Below are 22500 nucleotides of genomic sequence, written 5' to 3' on the forward strand. Positions count from 1 at the left end.
AATGCCCCCCCACACCCTCACAGAATGCCCCCCACACCCTCACAGAATGCCCCCCACACCCCCATATCTACTGGAGGGTGTTTGGGGGCAAAGGGGTGCGGGGATGGTATCGTGGGGAGTTAAATCCACCTGGGGGTGGGTTCAGTTCTCACTAGGTCAAGTTTACCTCCATGCGTCATTCCCGGCTGGTCTGTAGAAACACAGGGCCAATCTGGACTGACCAGATTTGACCCTGGGGCAAAAGCCGACTGGGGTACTAATATGCTGCTAGACCGACAAGCAAGGTAGTCAAAGCGTATCATCTATCATGAGCGATATAGCGCATCATCGCCATCATTCGACGTTACCCACCTTTTATTCATCGTATCTTTATTTTATATATATATATATATATATATATATATGTGTGTGTGTGTGTGTGTGTGTGTGTGTGTGTGTGTGCGCGCGCGCGCGCGTGCGTGCGTTTGTATTCTTGTTTCGTCAGTAAGTGTGACATTTTTGCTGGGGACAACTGTCGTGTTGCCGTGGTTTCCTTTACTTGAGCCAGATGCATGTTCAGTGAACGGGGAACCTCGGTTTATCGTCTCTTCAGAAAGACTGGTACCAAGACCAGCATGCAGGATTGTATGGTAGGGGGTGGTGGTGGAAATCGATACCAGCAGCTTCGCCTACCAAACTTCCAACTCCCGTGCTGTATTTTAAACGACGTTATCGACTTCCTTCTCTGTTCTTGATCACTTTTCCACTTAAACACAGTTCAGAAACTGCTTCTTCTTTTACGAGCACCTCTTGGCAGCATGATCGAAATGGTCTTTAACAGTCTAAAAGCGATTATGTAACTTCTTTTTCTTTTTTTCTTTCTTTTTTTTGTCAAGGCTAAATTGAAAAAAAGTCTAGACTTTCTTCCCGTTACACTTGCGCAGTGATTGCTTGGTTTATTGAGCCTTAGAAGACGGAAGTTCTTTTATACTTTCACGGCTTCCTTCTCTCTCTTATTGTTGATGTTGCTTTTTTTGGATTGGCGAAAAGTACTCTTTTTTTCCCCCTTTTTTTTTTACATTCTGTTTCCGTCTCTGTTTACGCCTCTATCAACCTGTACATCTGTTTCTTCCTGCCTTTCTATTTTTCCCTGACCACCCCCGCTCTCCCTCTCTTTGTCTGTCTGTCTGTCTTTCCCTCTCTCTCTCTCTCTCTCTCTCTCTCTCTCTTCCCTCTCTCACACATATACACGCACGCACACACGCACGTGCACACATATTTACACACGCGCTCATTTACACACACGTGGCCTTCTCGCACCTGATGAATTATTCCGAAGCCTTGCTCTCATTCAAAGTCACGTCCATCACACACACACACCATACTTTGATGAAACAGAATGCAGAAGGTGCATATGATTTTTTTTTAGGAGGCTTGTTTGCGTGTGTTCTCTCTTTGAATCCCTGCACAGTCACGTTCACAACGCGAGAAGAAGAAGAAGAAAGAGAGGGTGAGAGACAGGGAGAAAGAGAGAGACAGACGCACAGAGATAGGATTATATTTATAACTTGGCAGAAACGGAGTGCAGAGACTAGAGGATTCTTTGCCAGAGAGAGAGAGAGACAGAAAGAGCGACAGTTAGAGAGAAAGGGGGGGAGAGAGTACGGAGAGAGGAAGAGAGAGGGCACAAGGGGGGGGGGGGGGGCAGGCGCAGACAGATATACAAACTGAAAGACAGATGGAGGAATACAGAACGTGTGGGGTGAGGGTGGTGGGGAAGGTGGGAAGGAAGGGAGGGGGCGTGGGGGCAGGTGGGTGATTGAACAGGGACAGCACGTGCTGAAACGATGCCAGAGATGAACTTTAGGATATGAAACAATGAAACAAAGATGTACCTTAAACACACCTCTTACACCATCAAAGAGAGACAGACAGACATATAAACAGAACCACCACGGTAACAACTGTATCGTTGTTTATTGTTTGTATGTTTTTTTTGTTGGTGGTTTATTGTGTGTGAGAGATTTTAAGGAACAGATTTTAAGTGTGTGTGTGTGTGTGTGTGTGTGTGTGTGTGTGTGTGTGTGTGTGTGTGTGTGTGTGTGTGAATCCGCGTTTTCATGCTTCCAACCGAAGTTTCTCAATTTATTTTCCGCTCAAACCGTTGAATAAGGAAAAAAAACAACAACAACCCAACGACAACAACAGCAGCAGCAGCAACAACAACAGGGTGCAGATTGGGTTTTTTTTGTTGTTGTTTTTCCTTTGTTTGCTTTTTCTCTCCCAAAGTTTATTCTATACCGTTTGGAAGATTGAGGGAGGTCGATCTGGAAGATTGTGGGAGATGACTTTGATGTATATTTATTGATCCAGCTGACACCCCAGAGGGATTCCTTTCGAATGAACTCATTGTTTGAGCAAGTCACTTCACCACCCACCCCCTCCCCCTCCCACCCTTTTTTTTCTCTTTTTATTTTAACTACTTTTTTTTTTCAGAGCGTAGAGTGCTGAACGTTTTACACGTGTATTTGTTTCCTCAGCTGTCTGCACTGGCTGGGATGGACCCATTTCGTCTGAACTCTTTGCATCTGCATGCAGCATCGGTCGTTCCTTCCTCTCCATGTTCTCTGCTTTCTTAAACAAATTATAAATGAACGAATGAAAAGAAATATATATATATATATATATATGAATGAATATATATGAATGAATAGATAGATAAATAAGCAAATGAAAAATAAATAAATAAATAAATAAGTACATATTTGAATAGAAAAATTAATGAACTGATGAATTAATTAATTAATTGATAATTGAATGAATAATAAACGAATAGATAAATATCATATAGATGTGTGTATAGGTACATTAACAGACAGACAGGTAGAGAGGTAGACAGGCAGATAGATAGATAGTGATTGGTTGATTGATTGATTAATTTCCAATCATGAAGCCAGTAATTTATTATATATATAGTGTGATGCAGTGTGCTTCATCCAAGTTAAGTTCGTCCCCAGTTCTAACCCACTCCACAAAAATGACAAAAGCAGTAACAACAACAGAGGTGACGGCAGAAAATGCTGCTTCCAAAACCAGAGAAAAAGACCCATCGATCACCATGTAGGGACAAAAAAACTGTAGGTAGCCAAAGGGCCAACCTCCAGAAGAAGCCAATATTTTGTTGGCACAGATTCAAAACCTGCGCAGGAGAGGCTGGGCTCGGATTTGGATGGAGAAACATGTCAAAAGTAAGGGTGTTTTTTTTCTTAATCTTTTCAGTAAAATTGATGAATTCAAAGGATACCGAGTAAGTCTTGGGAAAGTGGGATATGAATGGGAGTGATAGATAGGAAGAGGAAGAGAGAGAGATAGAGAGAGAGTAAGGGCGAGAGATTGACGGGGCTACTTTCCCTTTGTGTCTGATATATATTATGATTGTATTTCGGAGTACCGAATGATAATAATGATAATAACAATGATGATGAAGATAACGATAACAACAATCATGATGAAAAAGATGATGATGATTATAATAGTGCTACTACTACTACTACTACTACTACTACTACTACTTATAAGAAGAAGAAGAAGAATAGCGCTATCACATATTCAGAGCGTGTGTGTGCGCGCATGCACAGGTACTGACACACGCTACGAACACTCCTGTACACAAACACGCGTGGAAGAAATCTCTCTCTCTCCCTCTCTCTCTCTCTCTATATATATATATATATATGTGTGTGTGTGTGTGTGTATTTGTATTGCTTTTTATCACAACAGATTTCTCTGTGTGAAATTCGGGCTGCTCTCCCCAGGGAGAGCGCGTCGCCACACTACAGCGCCACCCATTTTTTTGTATTTTTTCCTGCGTGCAGTTGTATTTGTTTTTCTTATCGAAGTGGGTATTCTACATAATTTTGCCAGGAACAGCCCTTTTGTTGCCGTGGGTTCTTTTACGTGCGCTAAGTGCATGCTGCACACGGGACCTCGGTTTATCGTCTCATCCGAATGACTAGCGTCCATTCCACCACTCAAGGTCTAGTGGAGGGGGAGAAAATATCGGCAGCTGAGCCGTGATTCGAACCAGCTCGCTCAGATTCTCTCGCTTCCAAGGCGGACGTGTTACCTCTAGGCAATCACTCCATTTATATATGTGTATATATCATATATATGAATGTATATTCGTGTATTTGTGTTTAATGACGCAGCTGTCTTTACCTGGGAAGATTCCTTTCAGTCGATTCCATTGTCCCTGTAACGCCTGTCATATCCACCTCCTCCTCCTTCTCCTCCCATTTGTCTTTATTGTGCTAACGTGTCAGTTCTTGTCTCTTAACGATGTCAATCTTCCCCCCGTTCTAACTCACGCTGTAACGGCTTCCAAGTTTCCTATCACGTGCCGATAGACGTAAATGGAATGATGTACTTGGTTTCATCTTGAGTAAATCATTACCTACTCCACCCGTCTAAAAAAGACGATAAACGAACATAACACGCGAGCCAATACCAAGCAAGAAAATTAAACAAAACGAAGAAGTTAAAAAAAAAGGCTGTATAAGAACAGTGAAGAAAAGAAGAAAGAAATCCAAACGAAAGCAAATGAAAGCAAGTCCATTATCTCCAATCGACCGTTCAGCAAACGTTCATTTTCGCAGATGGGGTCCAGTTTGCCCGGATCAGGTACAAGTAGATCTATAGCAAACAAAACAAAGTGAGGCATATTTGTATTTGTATTTCTCTTTATCACAACATATTTCTCTGTGTGAAATTCAGGCTGCTGTCCCCAGGGAGAGCGCATCGCTACACTATGTATTTTTCCCTGCGTGCAGTTTCATTTGGTTTTTTTCTATCGAAGTGGATTTTTCTACAGAATTTTGCCAGGAACAACCCTTTTGTTGCCGTGAGTTCTTTTACGTGCGTTAAGTGCATGCTGCACACGGGACCTCGGTTTATCGTCTCATCCGAATGACTAGTGTCCAGACCACCACTCAAGGTCTAGTGTAGGGGGAGAAAATATCGGCGGCTGAGCCGTGATTCGAACCAGCGCGCTCAGATTCTCTCGCTTCCTAGGCGGACGCGTTACCTCTAGGACATCACTCTACACAGGCCATCACTCCGCACAATATCTACTTATCCTCTCTGTTTACCAGACCTATCTCAGTTGGTTTTCCTGCCACTGCCGCCACGACCACGACTCTCCATCTTTCCCTCGATCCATTTTTTTTTTTTATTTCTCATCCTTTTGTGGTTCTAACTAAAAAATTCTTCTTCTTTTTTTAAATTCTCAGCTATAGTTGTTCCTGTTGAGTGAGCTTTTAGAAATGTGAGAATAACCCCCCCCCCCCCAACCCCCCCACCCCCCATCCCTCGCATGCCATGTCCTTAATCTGAGAAGGTTATTGAGAAGTGTTCCTTTTTTTTTTAAATCTCACAATATCAAAACCATCTAAGAAGCATACTAACAGATCGACCACGTGCTTTTGAGATAGGAGATTCGAACCCTGCATGATGAAACACGAGTTAATTTCCGTCTCTCCGCCCCGCCGCCGCTCCGTTGAGTTTCAGTTTCAGTTTCAGTTGCTCAAGGAGGCGTCACTGCGCTCGGACAAACCATATACGCTACACCACATCTGCCAAGCAGATGCCTGACCAGCAGCGTAACCCAACGCGCTTAGTCAGGCCTTGAGAAAAAAAAAAAAAAAAAAAAAAAAAAAAAAAAAAAAAAAAAGGGGGGGGGGGGGGGAATAAATAATAGATAAGCTTACATAAATAAATAAATAAATAAATAATAATTATAATATAGAAAAAGGTAGTAGTAATAATAATAGTAATACTAATAAAATGATAATAATAAAAAATAAATAAATAAATAAATAAGACAACAATGGTGATAATTAAGCGAATGAATGTAAAATATGACGACACACATTCACACATACACCCACACATGCATAACAGAAATGCACCAAACATGCACACATGCACACTCCGTTGAACTTCCGGTGATACTATGGCTGGTGTTGTGGTTGTTTCGCTGGGAGCGATGAGTGAGAAAGGGAGCAACACTGATGGAAGTTCAGTTGGTACAATTGTGGAAGGACGCTGTTCTCATCTGATGTCGTCTGACAACCTGCAGAAGAGGGAACAACCCTGAAGTCAACAGTGAGAAAAGACTGTTTGGAGGAGACGTCTGTTGTAGCATCAGTCTAATATCATCATCTTAGATGAACAGACTATAAATAACTAAACGAACTGTTGTAGCACCCGACTGTCAACATCGAACGGGGCTCTGTGTGTGTGAGTGTGTGTGTGTGCGCGCGCTCGGATCAGAAAAAAAGATGACTTCAGTTTATCTTCAAACAGTCCACCTTCCGACTTGAGTGTGTTCTAACGTTTATTTATTTATTTACTGATTCATTTATTTATTATATTTTATTTTTATTTTTCATTCATTTATTCTTTCCTCTCTCCATGTTTTGCTGTCGGTGCTTGTTTATACGTCTGTTATCTTGTCCATCCATTCGCTTGCCCGCTCCCTAATGTTTGTTTATCCAGCATAGAGAAAAAAACAAAACAATACAAAAGCTAAAAACTACAACAAAAACAACGTATGGAAGAGAAGAGTAGAAAACAAAACGCACAGACTGCCTCGCTGATAAAGTGATGGGGGGTGGGGCGGATGAGTTAGGGAGAAGGGGGTAGCGGATGCCGGAGCGGGGGTTCAAGAAATAGCAAGCAAGCAGAGTGAGGAAAGAAGGCAGGGAAGAAAGAAAAAGAACAAAAAACAAAAACAAAAAAAAGGTAAAAAGCGAAATGCAGGTCATACAAGAAGTGGAGAGGAAGAGGTCGATAGGATCAGGCTGATTCCTGAAGCCAATCTGCAGGATGTGGTGGATTGTTTCCCCCTCCCCCCCCCCTCCCCACACCCTCCTCATCCCCTTTTTTTGGGATGTGAGAGAGAAAAACAAAAGAGAGAAGAAAACAAGAGAGAGACAGAGAGGGAAAAGAGAGACAGAGAGAGATTCACGCACAGAGAGAAAGACACACGCAGACAGAGAAACCGCAAAGATACAGAGTGAGCGAAAGAGACAGACAGGCAGGCAGACATAGAAACAGACTGAGAGAGACAGACAGACAGAAAGAGAGAAGGGGGAGACAGACAGGCAGGCAGGGATACAGAGATAAACAGACAGAAAAACAGAAAATACAGAGATATGCACAGACAGAGAAGCGGGAAGAGGGGGAGAGACAGACAGAGAGACAGACAGGGATACAGAGACAAAGAGATACACAGAAATAGATATATATACACAGACAGAGATACAGACAAACAGGCAGGTAGGCAGAGATACAGAGACAAACACAGATGTGCAGATATATATACACAGAGATACAGAGACAGGCAGGGATACAGAGATGAACACAGAGATATACAGAAATATAGCGATATCCACAGACGAAGATACAGTGAGACAAAGACAAAAACAGGCAGGCAGGCAGTGATACAGGGATAGACACAGATGGATGTACAGAAATACAGAGAGAGAGAGAGAGAGAGAGAGCAATCACTTCATTACGCTGTAGCGGAGAGAGGGTGGGGGGTCGGGGGGGGGGGGGGGGGGGGGGGGGGGTCCAGCCCTTAGATGTGTGACGTCCCAGAGGTGAAAAGCGGACGGTGTTCACGTGCTCCCGTGCCCGCTGACTGACAGCTGGGGGACGACAGGCTCTGGGTTGGTGTGTGGAGGGGGTGCACTGACCTCTTCCTGGGGTCAGCCTGTAATCATCGGCTTTTTTGTTTTCTCCCCCTTCTCTTTCTTTTTGGTCTTTCTCCCATTCCTTCTTTCGCTTCTTTCCTCTGTACCTTCTTTTCTTTCATTCTTTCGTTCTTTCTTCTTTTTTTTATATTTCCTCTCATTTCTTTTATTTTCTCTTCTTTTTTTGTTTGTTTGTTTCTTTCTTTTTTTTCACGTATTTCTTCCATTTTGTTGTTCTTTCTTTCTTGCTTGCTTCTTTCTCAATTTCTTGCGGATGTTTCCTCAAGAGTTGTTGGGTTTTTTTTTCTTTTAATACTCTGCTAAAGGCCTGGTTATTTGAAGAGGGAAAGGTCAGAGTTTGATGCTTTGTTTGTTTGTTTAACGTCTTTGACTGCTGGACCAATACGGAATGAGTGTGGCACAAGTTGGAAGCGCAGTCAACACTTTACTTTTGTTTACCTGTCAAATGTGTAATTCCTTTTGCTGAACAGTGATGAGTGAAAAGAAACTCCAGGGAGAGCTGGACAATACAAGGTCTTCAGAGAAGAAGCCCCCCACTCGGTCAAGTGTTTCGGTCCTTAACTCTTATGCTCTTAGGGGGCCGAGCCGCACCCAGGTCATGACTCCTGGATGCCCTTGTATTGACGCCTTTTTTTTGTTCCAACCTGGTCCCGCGCCTCCAGGGTGGTCGCCACTTCAGGACTGAGTCACCTTGCTGGCAGACGTTTTAACCACTGAGCCATCGTAGCCTAGTTTGAGTAGGGAAATCTAGTGCTTATGATTAAGGAACAAAACACTGATGCAGTCCTAAGAGGAAGCAGTACAAATAAAGAATGTCACCTGACGAACTAACCTGTAGGCTCGGGGTCTTATCTCAGTGAAGGTGACAGTCCTGCATCAACGGGTATGCTTATCAGCAGAAGTCAAGGAGTTAATTAAGAAAGGTGATGCAGAGACACATACATACATACATACATACATACATATATACATACATATATGCATGCATTCATACATATATGCAGGCAGGCATACATACGTACATACATACCTACATGCTTACATTCATACACACATGCATTATTCATTCATTCAAAGGTAGATATTCTTGTTTCTCTTATTCCATCTCCCAAGCGTTCCTGTTTCTTTTTCCTTTCATTCTTTTTTTGTTTTGTCGTTGTTGTTGTTTTTTGTTGTGTCTTTGTGTTCCATTGTCTTATTATCTTTATGCATTTCCTTTTTTTTTCAGTTTTGCTGAGTGCTGAGGACGTTTCAAAAGTTAGTACCAGAAAAGCGGTTGGCTCCTCCTTTCACTGTGCGCATGCGTAGGTATGTATACTCTGTTTTTTGAGTGGGTGTGGCGTTCGTTCTGCCTGTCAGTCTATCTGTCTGACTGATAGCCTGTCCATCTTTTTGTTTCCTGCCATCGATTAACTGTATTTCTGATTGATTAATCTGGGGCGCGTGAAAACAGATTGACAAAATGGAACAGAAAAGAAAAAAAGAAACATATTTGGAGTCAAGAGACAAATGAGGTATATTATCTCACTTTGACTACTTGTAACCAGAGAGATAACGATAAGGAGAGAAAAAGGGAAAGAGAGAGAGAGAGAGAGAGAGAGAGAGAGAGGGGGGGGGGGGGGGGGGTACACACAGACAGGCAGTTACACAGACGAAGAGCGAGAATTAGAAACACCTAGAAATGGCCAGAAGCAATTTTCGACAGTGGGAATTTTGTTTCCTCGTATTCTTTTTTTTTTTTATTTTTTATTGCTGTCATCGTTTGGAAGGAAGAAACACAACACGCTGTTCAATTAGGCATGAAGGGCTATTCAATCACCTTCAGTTTCTTCATGTTCACATTGACGTTGATACGATTCCAACGCTAAATAGGATGCATGTATAAGGCATGGTACATCGGCTGGTGTCAGTTCCGTTGCAAAAAAAAATAAAAAAAAATATATATATATATATATGCATGTATATATATATATATATATATATATATATCTGTGTGTGTGTGTGTGTGTGTGTGTGTGTGATGTTTCGTTCTCGAACAGGTGTTCCTGTAAATTGTTCACCGAAGCTGTAGATCATTGAGAGTGGGTTGTCAGGCTGATGATGTTGACACTGTAGAAAGGAAATGGTGAAAAACAGTTACAGTCTGTCAAATATAGTTTTAGTTCACAGTGTTGAGGATTCAGTTTTCATAGTTCTTTGAAAAAAAAATGTGTATGTTAGAATGTCTCAAACGAATTATGAAATATCTATATTTGGGTTTGTTGTCACGCTTTCTAAAATTAATAATAATAAATGTTGATTTTGTAGAAATTATTGTTACAATTCAGTTCAGGTGCAACCATCACAGTTTAATCACCTATCGAGACTCGTTGATGTGATAATAGTCCATGTGAAATACGTATTTGACTCACTGCGATATGGGTTACCTAGGCGAACATCCTCCAACTGTATTGTTTTTTCTACGAGTCAGTCTCAACAAATGATGACCTCAACCGAACGCCAACAGGATGAGAGCTCAGCACGCAAAGAACATTCACTCTTATTGCAACTTTGATTTCGTAAAATAAAATATTAGCTCCCTTTGTTACACCCGCGCAATACGTCTGGCCATCGAACGGTCGTCACACTAGATGGGGGATAACAGTTAAGATGGATGTGTGTGTGTGTGTGTGTGTGTGTGTGTGTGTGTGTGTGTGTGTGTGTGTGTGTGTGTGTGTGTGTGTGTGTGTGTGTGTGTGTGTGCGTGCGTCGTTTTTGTCCTTGAATTTGTGTCTTTGCGCGCGTTCTCTTATACACACAATGTCTTTCACGGTCCTTTTTTGTTTCTCTAAATCTTGGCTCAAACTGTAAAGAGAATCGGGTGGCAGAGAGCGGAGCGGTTGATCAGGTCCCCGTCATAACTGGCACCATTGTTTCGGGGAGAATGTCTTCCCCGGCAAGCCAGGGAGCGTTGTATCCGACACGGCGACAAAGCCGCGAGTTCGTGTGTGAACAGTGTCACAACAGTGAAGGTATAGGGAACGAATGCTGCAACACCGGGTGATGGGGTCATTAGAGATCCTATCACCAACTGACGGGCTTATCCCCTCCCGCCTCCACCCGTATCCCCCACCCTCCTTGCATTGATTGTAGTAAAGAAGAAAATCGTAAAAGAAAGGTTACCAGTTTGTGTACTGCTTAGCTGATCTTTACAGTAACCTTCTCTCTCTCTCTCTCTCTCTCTCTCTCTCTCTCTCTCTCTCTCTCTCTCTCTCTCTCTCTCTGTGACGGTAAGCGGACTTATTTTAGGCTGTTTGTTTTAATTAACGTAATTAATGGTGGTGGGGATGTCTTGAAAAATCACAGATTTAACGACCAGCGTTGTGACGAATGTCAAATTAAGGAAACTGCGTGGAGCTGGGGTTTTTTGTTTTGTTTTTGTATTCTAAACTTCGGCATACCCACTGAAGCCGCAGGAATAATTGGTTGAGTTTACAGGGTTTTTTTTTTTTCTTTCTCTGACTTTCATTCCTTTTTATCTGTTTTTATTTCTTTAGGGGTGTGGACGTGCGGGGATCGAATTGAAATAAATGGCAGATTGACATATCTCGCAAAGCAGCTTAACGATTATAGTTGTTCTGTAGAAACGTGCATCAGAAACATACATTGGTCTGATCAAACACACAGAGAGAGGGAGAGAGGGAAAGAGAGAGAGAGAACCTAGAAACAGGGAGACAGAGAGAGAGACAGAACAGGAGAGATAGAAAGAGAGAGAGAGAGGGAGAAAGCAGGAGAGAAAGAAGGGAGAGATAGATAGAAGGAGAAAGAGCCGCACACAGAGAGAGGGAGAGACAGAGAGAGCAAATAAGTGCACGTTGAACTGATCAGACAGATAGACCGACATGGCACGGGAGATAGAAAGAACAGGAGACAGAGAGAGAGAGAGAGATAGTAAGAAAGAAGGAGAAAGAGCAGCAGCAGAGAGAGAGAGAGAGAGAGAGAGCAAGTAAGTGCACAGGTATCCATCGTTGCCAGAACTTATTAAGGACAGTCATGATTCAGTTTGATCACTCAAAAGGAACACCCTCACACACCATTTCGGTTGGAAGCCAGGGAGCTGTGAACGACAGACCGGAACAGTCATTGAAGAGGCTCTCTTTTCAGGCAGCTTCCTAAAATGTTCCTGTTTAAGTGCCTGACTACATACTCATCAAATGTTTAACGTCCTGGAAACGTCGTGTTTATGTTGGAGCTTCGAAACATTTAACTCACTTTGACTCCTTTTGTAACAAGTTTTATAGGTTAGAGGATGTTTTCACGACGCTCTCTCACTCTCTCTCCCTCTCTCTCTCTCTCTCTCTCACACACACACACACACACACACACACACACACACATTCTTTCTATTTCTGTCTCTGTGTGTGTCTCTCTCGCTCTCATTCTCTCTCTGACTTTCCCTCTCTTTCTCTCTCTCTCCCCCTCTCTCTCACTCTCTCTCACTCTCTCTCTCAATCACACACACACACACACACACACACACACACACACACAAACACACACATTCTTTCTATTTCTGTCTGTGTGTGTGTCTCTCTCTCACTCTCTTTCTCTCTCTGTCTTTCTCTCCCTCTCTCTCTCTCTCTCTCTCTCTCTCTCTCTCTCCCCACTATCTCCTCCTTTGCTGGCATCTCTTTGTCCTTCTCTCTCAATCTGCCCATCTAAACTTCTCCCTAATGAATAAAATGGAATAAAAGCGGTCAGTGAGCTCGTGATCTTCTACGACAAGTATTCTGAGGACTCATTTATAACCACCCCACTTCTCTGCACAATATCCAGCTAAGCTTTGGACTTTTTTTTTCTATTTCATTGATTTTGTGAAGTGATGGCCTAGAGGTAACGCGTCCGCCTAGGAAGCGAGAGAATCTGAGCGCGCTGGTTCGAATCACGGCTCAGCCGTTGATATTTTCTCCCTCTCCACTAGACCTTGAGTGGTGGTCTGGACGCTAGTCATTCGGATGAGACGATAATCCGAGGTCCCGTATGCAGCATGCACTTAGCGCACGTAAAAGAACCCACGGCAACAAAAGGGGTTGTTCCTGGCAAAATTCTGTAGAAAAAATCCACTTCGATGGGAAAAACAAAAAACAACAACAACAAAAAACTGCATGCAGGAACAAATACAAAAAAAATGGGTGGCGCTGTAGTGTAGCGATGCGCTCTCCCTGGGGAGAGCAGCACGAATTTCACACAGAGAAATCAGTTGTGATAAAAAGAAATACAAAATACAAATACTAGCCAAATATCGCAAAGTAAACCCTGAAGGCGATAGAGAATTCGTGGGCTTATAATCCGTTTTCTGTCCACAGAATTTTGTTATTTACCACAGCAATACGGGTTACAAGCGGAAGCTCCAGTTACGGCTCCGTTTTTTTATTTTATTTTTGTGCTGAACGAAATTGACTGAGAGAGCTCTTGCCATTATCATAATTAGAGGAAATAGAAGATTTTGCTTAGCTTCTATTTCTTCTAACCTTCACACACTCACTGAGGCGTGGTGTGTGTGTGTGTGTGTGTGTGTGTGTGTTATGTGCTGTATGCCTGTCTGTCTATCTGTATATCTGTCTGTGTATGTTTCTGTATGTTTCTGTGTGTGTGTCTGTGTCTGTGTGTGTCTGTGTCTGTCTGTCTGCGTTGACCAAGTGTAATGATGGTTATATAAACGAGAACTTTGGACACTTGTGAAGAAGAGTCGCTCCTCATCCCCCGAAGTGCTCCTGGCAGGTTCACAAAGCGAGACCCGTTCCCCCAGCAGCTGTTTCGGATGTGTGTGGGGATATTGGAAACAGCACTGAACGCTGAAGGGAAAGCCTGAGCGCGAATTTGCCGCAAGTGTGAGATGGGGAACTAGCAGTTATATGAGCACAAACGTCTTGTAGGTGTAAACGAAAGATGGAAAGACAGTTCGTTTCGCTTTGTTTTGTATTTGCTCTTGCTCATGCAGGCATGGCAGGCGTGCACGCGCACATGCGCACACATACACACACACACAAACACGCGCGTGCGAGCTTGCGGCACGCTTACCTGTGCACGCTCACGCAAAGAAAGATGCAAAAGATTGTTCACGGCATTTTTTTTCTGCAATTACTGGCAATATATGAGCTCTTATGGCACAAAAGTTGAGAGACACAGAGAACGAGAGAGAGAGAGAGGGGGGGGGGAGGAAAGAGAGTGGGAGGGAAGGACAGAGACACAGACTCACGTACACCCACACACACACACACACACACACACACACACACACACACACACACACACACACACACACAAAGAGAGAGAGAGAATCCCATGCATACACACAAAAGGACACGCACCTTATTTCTGCAATCACTGGCAATGTATTGGCTCTTTTGACACTTGACACAAACGTTTAGAGACACAAAGAGAGAGAGGGAGGTAGAGAGAGAGAGAAGGAGGGAGGAGGGTGAGAGACAGAGAGACACATAGAGAGAAAGACAGACAGACAGACAGAGACTACCCCACGCATTCACTCAAGAAGACACATACCTGACCCCAGTTCACCTTCGTTCACCCCTTGTCTTCCCTACACACTCACCGACACGTTACACATCAAAGGAAAGCCAAGTGCAAAACGGTAACAACAACCAGAAGGTTCCGTGACGCTGGTGATGTTGAGGGCACCTGTCTGGCACTCAGCTCAAAGGAGACCCTTGGACACTCACCCACGGTGGAGTGTTGGCGTCCGCTTAGGAAGCGAGAGAATCTGAGCGCTCTGGTTCGAATCACACCGGCAGTCGCCAGTGTTTTCTCTCCCCCCCCCCCCCCCCACTTGACCTTGAGTGGTGGTCTGGACGCTAGTCATTCGGATGAGACGATAAACTGAGGTCCCGTGTGCAGCATGCATTTAGCGCACGTATAAGAACCCACGGCAACAAAAGGGTTGTCCCTGGCTAAATTCTGTAGAAAAATCCACTTCGATAGAAAACAAATAAGATTGCAGGCAGGGAAAAAAAAGGCGGGGGGGAAGGGGGCGGGGGGGGGGGGGGGGGGGGAGTTCAGGGGGGCGGGGGAGGGAGGGGGGCGCTCTCAGTGTAGCGGCGCGCTCTCCCTGGGGAGAGCAGCCCGAATTTCACCAGAGAAATCTGTTGTGAAAAAAAAAAGAAGAGAAATACAAATACAAATACCCCTCACAGGGATGGAACCATCTTCAAGCACTGCCTGCCTTCCCTGTCTCCACAACTCAACCACGCTAATACTCCTGTGGGCCCAGTGGTTAAGTCCGCCCACATAGACAGCGAAAAGGATTTTCAAGATCCTTAGTATGAATCACGCTCCGAGTGCTTTTGTCTTTCTTCCCTCCCTCCCCACCCACATGACGTTGAATCGTGGTCGGGGCGCTAGTCTTTCGGATGAGACTTCAGAGAAATTCCGTAGTGCGGCATGCATGTAGCGCGGGTGAACATATCTGGAGCACGACGAAACGAGTACGGTTGTTCTGACGAAGGTTTGCGTAAAATGTCACTTGAAGACAAACTGAAACGAGACCTCAGGTAAAAAAAAAAAAAAAAAAAAAAAAAATCTGGCTTCTCACATTGCGTGTACAAATCCGTTCGCATGGATGTGTATTTGTGAGTGAGTATATCTGTGTTTGTGTCATTTACACTTTGCATTTGTCTTATTTTGTATGTCTGGACTATGAGGCCTTGTTTTCGTATTCATATCAATTCTTAGCGTGCCGGGTATCTGTGCTATAGAGGTAGGACGCATTGTGTGTGGCAATTATTATTATTATTATTATTATTATTATTATCATCACCATCATCATCATCAATATTTTGTTGTTGTTGATTTAGTAGTAGTAGTAGTAGTATCGTTGTTGTTACTGTTACCATTATTATTATTATTATTATTGGGAAAGCTAAATGATGTACACAAACAGAAAAGTAGTGATGGCGCATATATTCATAGCGCTGCACTCTGCCGAAGGAGAACAGTACACCACGCGCAGACATATATTGCAGTCAAAAACTTACACACTTCAACACAGTGCAATGGATTGTACAACTTTACATTGAAGCGCACACGAGAGAATACGACCATAGAGAACAAACAAAACAAAACAAACAAAAAAAAAATCAGGGGACATTTTGTTGAAACTGTGCTCTGTTACCCACCTGTGTAGAACTTGGTGATGGGGTTCTTATTTGGATTACTGATAGCATATATGAATATTGCCCTTTGTATCTTTGAGTGAGTAATTAAGAAAAAAAAATTAACAGAGGGTAGTGATTTTATCTGCAGTTTATTTCATCACTCCATCCGTGCAGCCTGTTCACCTACGATATCATACTTTTTGATCATCTCTTTATTTATATATATATATGTGTGTGTGTGTGTGTGTGTGTGTGTGTGTGTGTGTGTGTATGATATTAAAATATGAACAACAGTAGGCTCTTCATGTCTTAAAATTTGTATTCTTAAAAAGCAGCAAATTTTCGCTGTAAAAACAGCTTCTCCAGGCAGGGTTACAGAAGTGGAAGTTTCACAGGCTGGTAAAATAGCAACCAGTGAGTAAAAGTCAGGTAAAACTGAGCAGGTAAAAACATGCATATATATATATATATATATATATCGCTTTCTCTCTCTCTTTCGCTCTCTCTCTTGTCTTTTTAAAAAAATTTTTTGACGCTCATTTAACAATTCCGCCATACTCTCAGGCACACGCTCACACCCACACACGGACGAAAGCACACACACACACACACACACACACACACACACACACACACACACACACACACACACACACACACACACACACACACACACACACACACACACACACACACACACACACACATACATACACACACACACACACACACAGGGAGAGAGAGAGAAAGAGAGAGAGAGAGGGGGGGAGAGAGAGATTGAGAAAGAGGGCATAAGGATAATATGATCAACACATGAACTGAAAAGAAGACGCCATTACCGCCAAAAGTTTACTTTTAGCACTTCACCCTGTAGAAAACATTAGCAGGAGTCAAGGGAAGTTTAAGACATAAACAACATTTTGTGTGAAGTAAACGCTTTATGGGTGTGTGTCAGGCACTCGAGTCGAGAACGTTCGGGAACCTGCAAGTAAACGGAGTCACTTTGAAATGACAGTACTGGTTCTAGACAGAGGATTCTGAATTCTTTCCGAAGTGTTTGTGAAAGAAATTCCGATGGTCTTTAAGGTTTAAGCATCAGTCGACCCTGTGAACTTCTGTGCTTGCGTAAATGTGCGTGTGTGAGTGAGCGAGTGAGAAAGTGTGCGCGTGCATGTGTGTGTGTGTGTGTGTGTGTGTGTGTGTGTGTGTGTGTGTGTGTGTGTGCGTGTGCGAATGGCTGTAAAGTCAAATGGTTCGGGCAAAAATGATGATCAAACCGACATCCAGAATGTCTTTTTTTTCTTAAGACAATGCCTGGGTTTTCCAGAACAAGAAGAAAATCAAATTGCCCCAGCTTCAATCAGCGTTGTAAAGACAGCTGAATGCAAAGTCCCCAGGTGGCGACCCATGTATAAAAACACGAGCTTCATGATCACTCTATATTTCATTTGATTCTTTTTTTGTTAATCAGTTGATTAATTAATTAATCTATTTATTTGTTTATTTATTCATTATTTGTTTATCTGTTTATGTATTTATTTGTTTTAAAAGAAGGAGGAAGGGAAGAAGGACAGGAGAGAGAGAGAGAGAGAGAGAGGGAGGGGGTCGTGGTAGGAAGGTAAACATAGAGACATTTTTTCATGTGGAATATTATAATAAAGACACACTTTAAGCTTAAGTGACTGTGACAGAGCAGACAAACTCATCAGTCTCTGATTTATGTCTCTGTCTCTGTCTGTCTGTCTGTCTGTCTGTCTCTCTCTCTCTCTCTCTCTCTCTCTCTCTGTCTCTCTGAAATGTTTAATGTCATTAGCTGAAAAAAAAATCAGCTAATGACATTAAACATTTCAGTGTCAGTCTCTCTCTCTCTCTCTCTCTCTCTCTCTCTCTCTCTCTCTCTCTCTCTCTCTCTCTCTCTCTTAATTTGGTATAATCACATTCACACGAGCAATAGATTTGATATGTATAGAACGTTCTGCAGTGTACATGATTTAAAACGTTATCTACATGATTTAAAACATTATCTGCTGCTAGATATAGATAGGCACTTGAAATTTATAACAACGAAGTTTAGATTAGGAATATCTGAACTGACAGCGTATCGTTCAAGGTACAAAACGTTTGGTGCAAATAATTTAGTCTGTCCTTTGTGTAATGAATCCCATGAAAATGAGGTACATTATGTCCTTTGTTGCCCGGCACTAAGAACTATTCGTGAAATGTTTATAAAAACCAAAATTCTACAAACACCCCTCTCTGTTTAAATTCAGTCTGTTAATGTCGTCAAGGAATAGTAAGGTCGTTCGTGATTTTTCTTTGTTTTTGTTTAAGGCAACTTAACCACAGAGAAATCGCTATTTCGTGAAATGATTATGATTATGTTTTGTTATCTGTATGTATACTTGTTTGCTTATGTTGTTCCGTTCCCCCCCCCCCTCTCTCTCTCTCTCTGTCTCTGTCTCTCTCTCACTCTGTGTCTCTCTCTCTTCTTCAAAAAGTAGATTTGTAACCAACCCAATCCGTCATCCACTCAAGATTATGGTGCCGCTCCCAAGATTCCTTATTTTTCAGGTCTACACTCATTCATTCTGGAGGATTCTTATGGAATGCAATGTTGATTACTATTGAAATTCATGAAATAAAAAACATACATACATTTAAAAAAATATCACTCGTGAATATCTCATGAAGAACTTAAAAACACTGTGATTCATAGTAATCTGTATTGTTTATGATACTTAATAGTTACAAGATACACCTCTCCCCCTCTTTCATATTACCCACATTTTCTTTCATGAATCTCATATTTGTGTGTACATGTGTTGTATCATTGTTCTTGCCATTTTCTTTGATACGTTTTGTAATTTAACTTTGTAATGTAACTTTTGACCCCCCCCCCCCCCCACACACACACACACACACTTTCTCTCCTTTGTCGATTTATCTGTCTGTCTGTCTGTCTGTCTGTCTCTCTCTCTCTCTCTCTCTCTCTCTTTCTCTCTCTCTCTCATTTCATCGTTTCTTCTTTACTCTCTCCTCTCTTGCCCCCGCACCCCCACGACACCCGCCCCCCCTCTCTCTTTTCCTCTCTTCTGATATGATATTTCTCTCTTTATTTATCCTTGTGCGTTTTGTTGTTGTTGTTTCTTTGTTTGTTTGTCTTTGTCCCCAAGGGCTGGGTGGAAAGAAGCATTCTTGTCATTATGCTTATCCTTGAAAAATCAAATTTCGTTCGTTCTCTCTCCCTCCCTCCCCAAGGACAGATTGGAAGAATAAGTCATGCTTAAAACCATAATCCTGTGACTAAAAAACGTTTCGAGTCATGTGTTCCCCTCGCCTACTCCTCCTCTTCCTCCTCCTTCCTCCTCCTCTACCTACTTCTAAAATAAACAAACAAACAAAACCTGATCAGTAAGCTCTTGCTTTTTGTACAATGATGGTCACCTGAGAACTTGTTTTTCACAACCGATCAAGCTCCCCCCCCCCCCCCCCCTCCCCTCTCAGCCCCTCTTTCTTTTTTATACTTCGCAGTGCAGAGAGAAATGTTGTCGTGTTCGGTGCTTATTTTCCCGACAAGAGCTCATAAATGCAGAAACAAAAACTTTGTGAAACATGAGAAGAAATAAAAGAGTTTTCATGGGCTTTTTTTTTCCCCTCGTTGTTTTCACACACTGGCGTTCCACAACTTTGAGTCAGAGAAGAGGAAGTATTGGTTGAGGTTGTCATTTAATGTTGCCTCCCACTCCCCTACCCCTTCCACCACACACACACACACACACACACACACACACACACACAATAGCTATAAATGTTCATCAGTATCATATGTCAAAGCTTTAGGTTTACCATGGATACAGGAACATGCATGATATAAATATAACAAACTGAGCAGTCAAACTTAATCAATCTATCGTGAATGACATAGAAGTGAATGACGTTGTTAATGAATTCGCACAGATAATGACGTCAGCTGCGAATGTTAGTTTGAGACAGAATCTAGAATTCATAAGCAAAAACGCCGAAGAAATAAAAAATGGTTTGACAGAGACTGTTATCAACGCAGGAGAGACATTAAATCAATTTTGAATGCGTTAAATAGGCAGCCATACAAACAGTCTTTGCGTCAAAAATATTTTGCTAAACTCAAGTTATACATCAGACTGGTAAAACAAAAGAAACGTTCATATAAAAATCTCTTTGTGAAAAAATTAAACGAGGCGCTCAATGAAGATCCAAAGTCAGCATGGAAAACAATAAAAACTTTGCAGACAATGGGAAAACAGAACGAATGTGAACATCAATTAAATGTTTCAAAATGGATTTATCATTTAGAAAATTTAACTGGAAAAGGCGTGTAAATAAATGACGAGCAAAAAACAAAAGTTCAAGATGAATTTGAAAACACTGAAATGTTAGATGATGATACATTAAGTTTCAGTAAAGAAATTACTGAAGAAGAAATACGAAAGGCATGCCTGAGTTAAAAAAAAAATCGCCAGAAAGGGACGCAATAGCAAATGAGATGATCAAAAGCAGTCTTCCTGTCATGCAAAAGCAATATAATATAATATAATTAAAAATATATATTATATACAACACGGTTTGTATCCAGACAATTGGAAAACTGGTATCAGTATCCCTTTATATAAAAGCGGCAACCCAATGGACCCAAATAACTATCGGGGGATTACGCTGACTAATACATTAGGTAAAGTATTCTGCACCATCCTGAATACAAGACTGAATGAATATCTGGAGACTAACGACGTTTTGATCAAAGAACAAGCTGGATTTCGAAAAAAAAAACAACTATGGAACCATTGATCAAATCTTTGTTTTAAAAGAGCTAGTAGATGAGATAATAAAAAGAGAAAAAAAAACACAGTCGACTGTATGGTTGTTTGTAGATTTTCAAAAAAGCGTTCGACAGTGTTTGGCATGATGCGATGCTGCTGAAGCTACACCGAATAGGAATAAAAGGTAAAAAAATATAAAAAAATATGTATACGAACGCTAAAACCTACGCAAAATCACAAGATCATTTCAGCAGAGAATTTATTATTCGAAAGGGGGTACATCAGGGAAATACACTCAGCTCAACTCTATTCAATATTTTCATAAAATGTTATCACCACAGATATGGCAGATCTGAACTCCCCAACGATTGACAGCACTTCATCTATTAGACTCCCATGTCTTTTATATGCAGATGATTTAGTCATTCTATCATTATCTAAAGACGGCTTATCAAAAACATAACATTTTACACTCTGACTGCAGTCAATGGGGCTTTCGTTTGAATAGAGAAAAGACAAAAGTAATTTTTTTTTTTCAAAAAACTGTCCATAGAATACCCCTACGTTTTAAATGTCGAGAGGACATAATTGAAACAGCAGAAGAATATAAATAGTTATAGGTTATATTTCATAGAAACGGCAACTTAAGTCGAGCACAAGGTCATCTAAAAAAATCAAGCAAATAAGGCTCTACATGTGCTACTCAGAACATTTCGTAATACAAATATGAATACATATATCATGTGTCAGTTATATGATACTTTGATAACGCCTACTTCAACGTATAGAGCAGAAGTTTGGTTTCCATATGATTTTGCAGGAGATGTATCGTTTAATTTATTCGAATTATTCAGTAACTGTCTTTTCAAAAAATGTCCACATGAAAGACTTCTTGTCAAGTTTTGTAAACAATTACTTGCTGTACATAAAAGAGCAATGGTTCTGTCCGTTTTAGGAGAATTAGGAAGATTCCCTATTGGCCTGAAAATAATATGTCAAGTTATTGGCTATTGGATACACATATTAGAGCTTCCTCAAAATTCACTTGTATACACAACATATAAATGCATGTATCGTCAAACAAATAAAAATGTTCAGTGGCTACTTTTCATAAGAAATGTATTAACTAGCACTGGATCAGATCATGTTTGGAAAAACCAGTTCACTTTTAGTGTTAAAAGATTAAAGGATGCAATATCCAAGAAGTTTGAAAATGAATATGTAAACTTTTGGAAACAGAAACAAAACAGTTCATTTAAATTAGAATGTTACAAGAATGCTGTAACAAATTATAAAATTGAACCGTATGTAAAGAATACAGCAAATACACAACACAGGAAAGCACTGACCATGTTACGAATCAGCGTCTATGACTTACAAATCGAACCGGGAAGGTATAAATAATACACCGAAAGAACAAAGACTGTGTGATAGTTGTAACAGTTTAGAAGATTAGATTCACCTTTAAGACAGTTGTGTAAAGTACAATACGTACAGACAGATATTTCGAATCGATATATGTCGTCCAAATATAAAGCCTAGTGAATTGATCCTTCTAACAGAATTACAGCCAAGGATGGCGAAATTTGTTCACGAATGTTTCTCTTCTTATTATGCTCATGTTTATGTTTCATTGTGTCTTATAAACTGTAAGGTTTATGACAATAAAAAGTATTCTATTCTATTCTGTTCTATTCTATTCTATTCAGACACACACACACACACACACACACACACACACACACACACACACACACACACACACACCATTACACTACACACACACACACACACACACAC

At 41.5% G+C, this 22500-nt stretch overlaps 1 protein-coding gene across 5 annotated transcripts in view; it reads left to right on the forward strand.

The window, feature by feature from the left end:
• The window catches only part of LOC143282013 (zwei Ig domain protein zig-8-like), a 586931-nt gene that overhangs the window by 485221 nt on the left and 79210 nt on the right, over positions 1-22500 (forward strand). For all 5 annotated transcript variants that reach the window (XM_076587424.1, XM_076587430.1, XM_076587425.1 and 2 more), the window contains one exon: positions 8983-9062. The gene's annotated coding sequence lies outside the window, so the exon portion shown is untranslated. The remainder of the gene's footprint in view (positions 1-8982; positions 9063-22500) is intronic.

The sequence above is a fragment of the Babylonia areolata genome, chromosome 5 (genome assembly GCF_041734735.1).
Source record: "Babylonia areolata isolate BAREFJ2019XMU chromosome 5, ASM4173473v1, whole genome shotgun sequence".
Classification (NCBI taxonomy): Eukaryota; Metazoa; Mollusca; class Gastropoda; order Neogastropoda; family Buccinidae; genus Babylonia; species Babylonia areolata.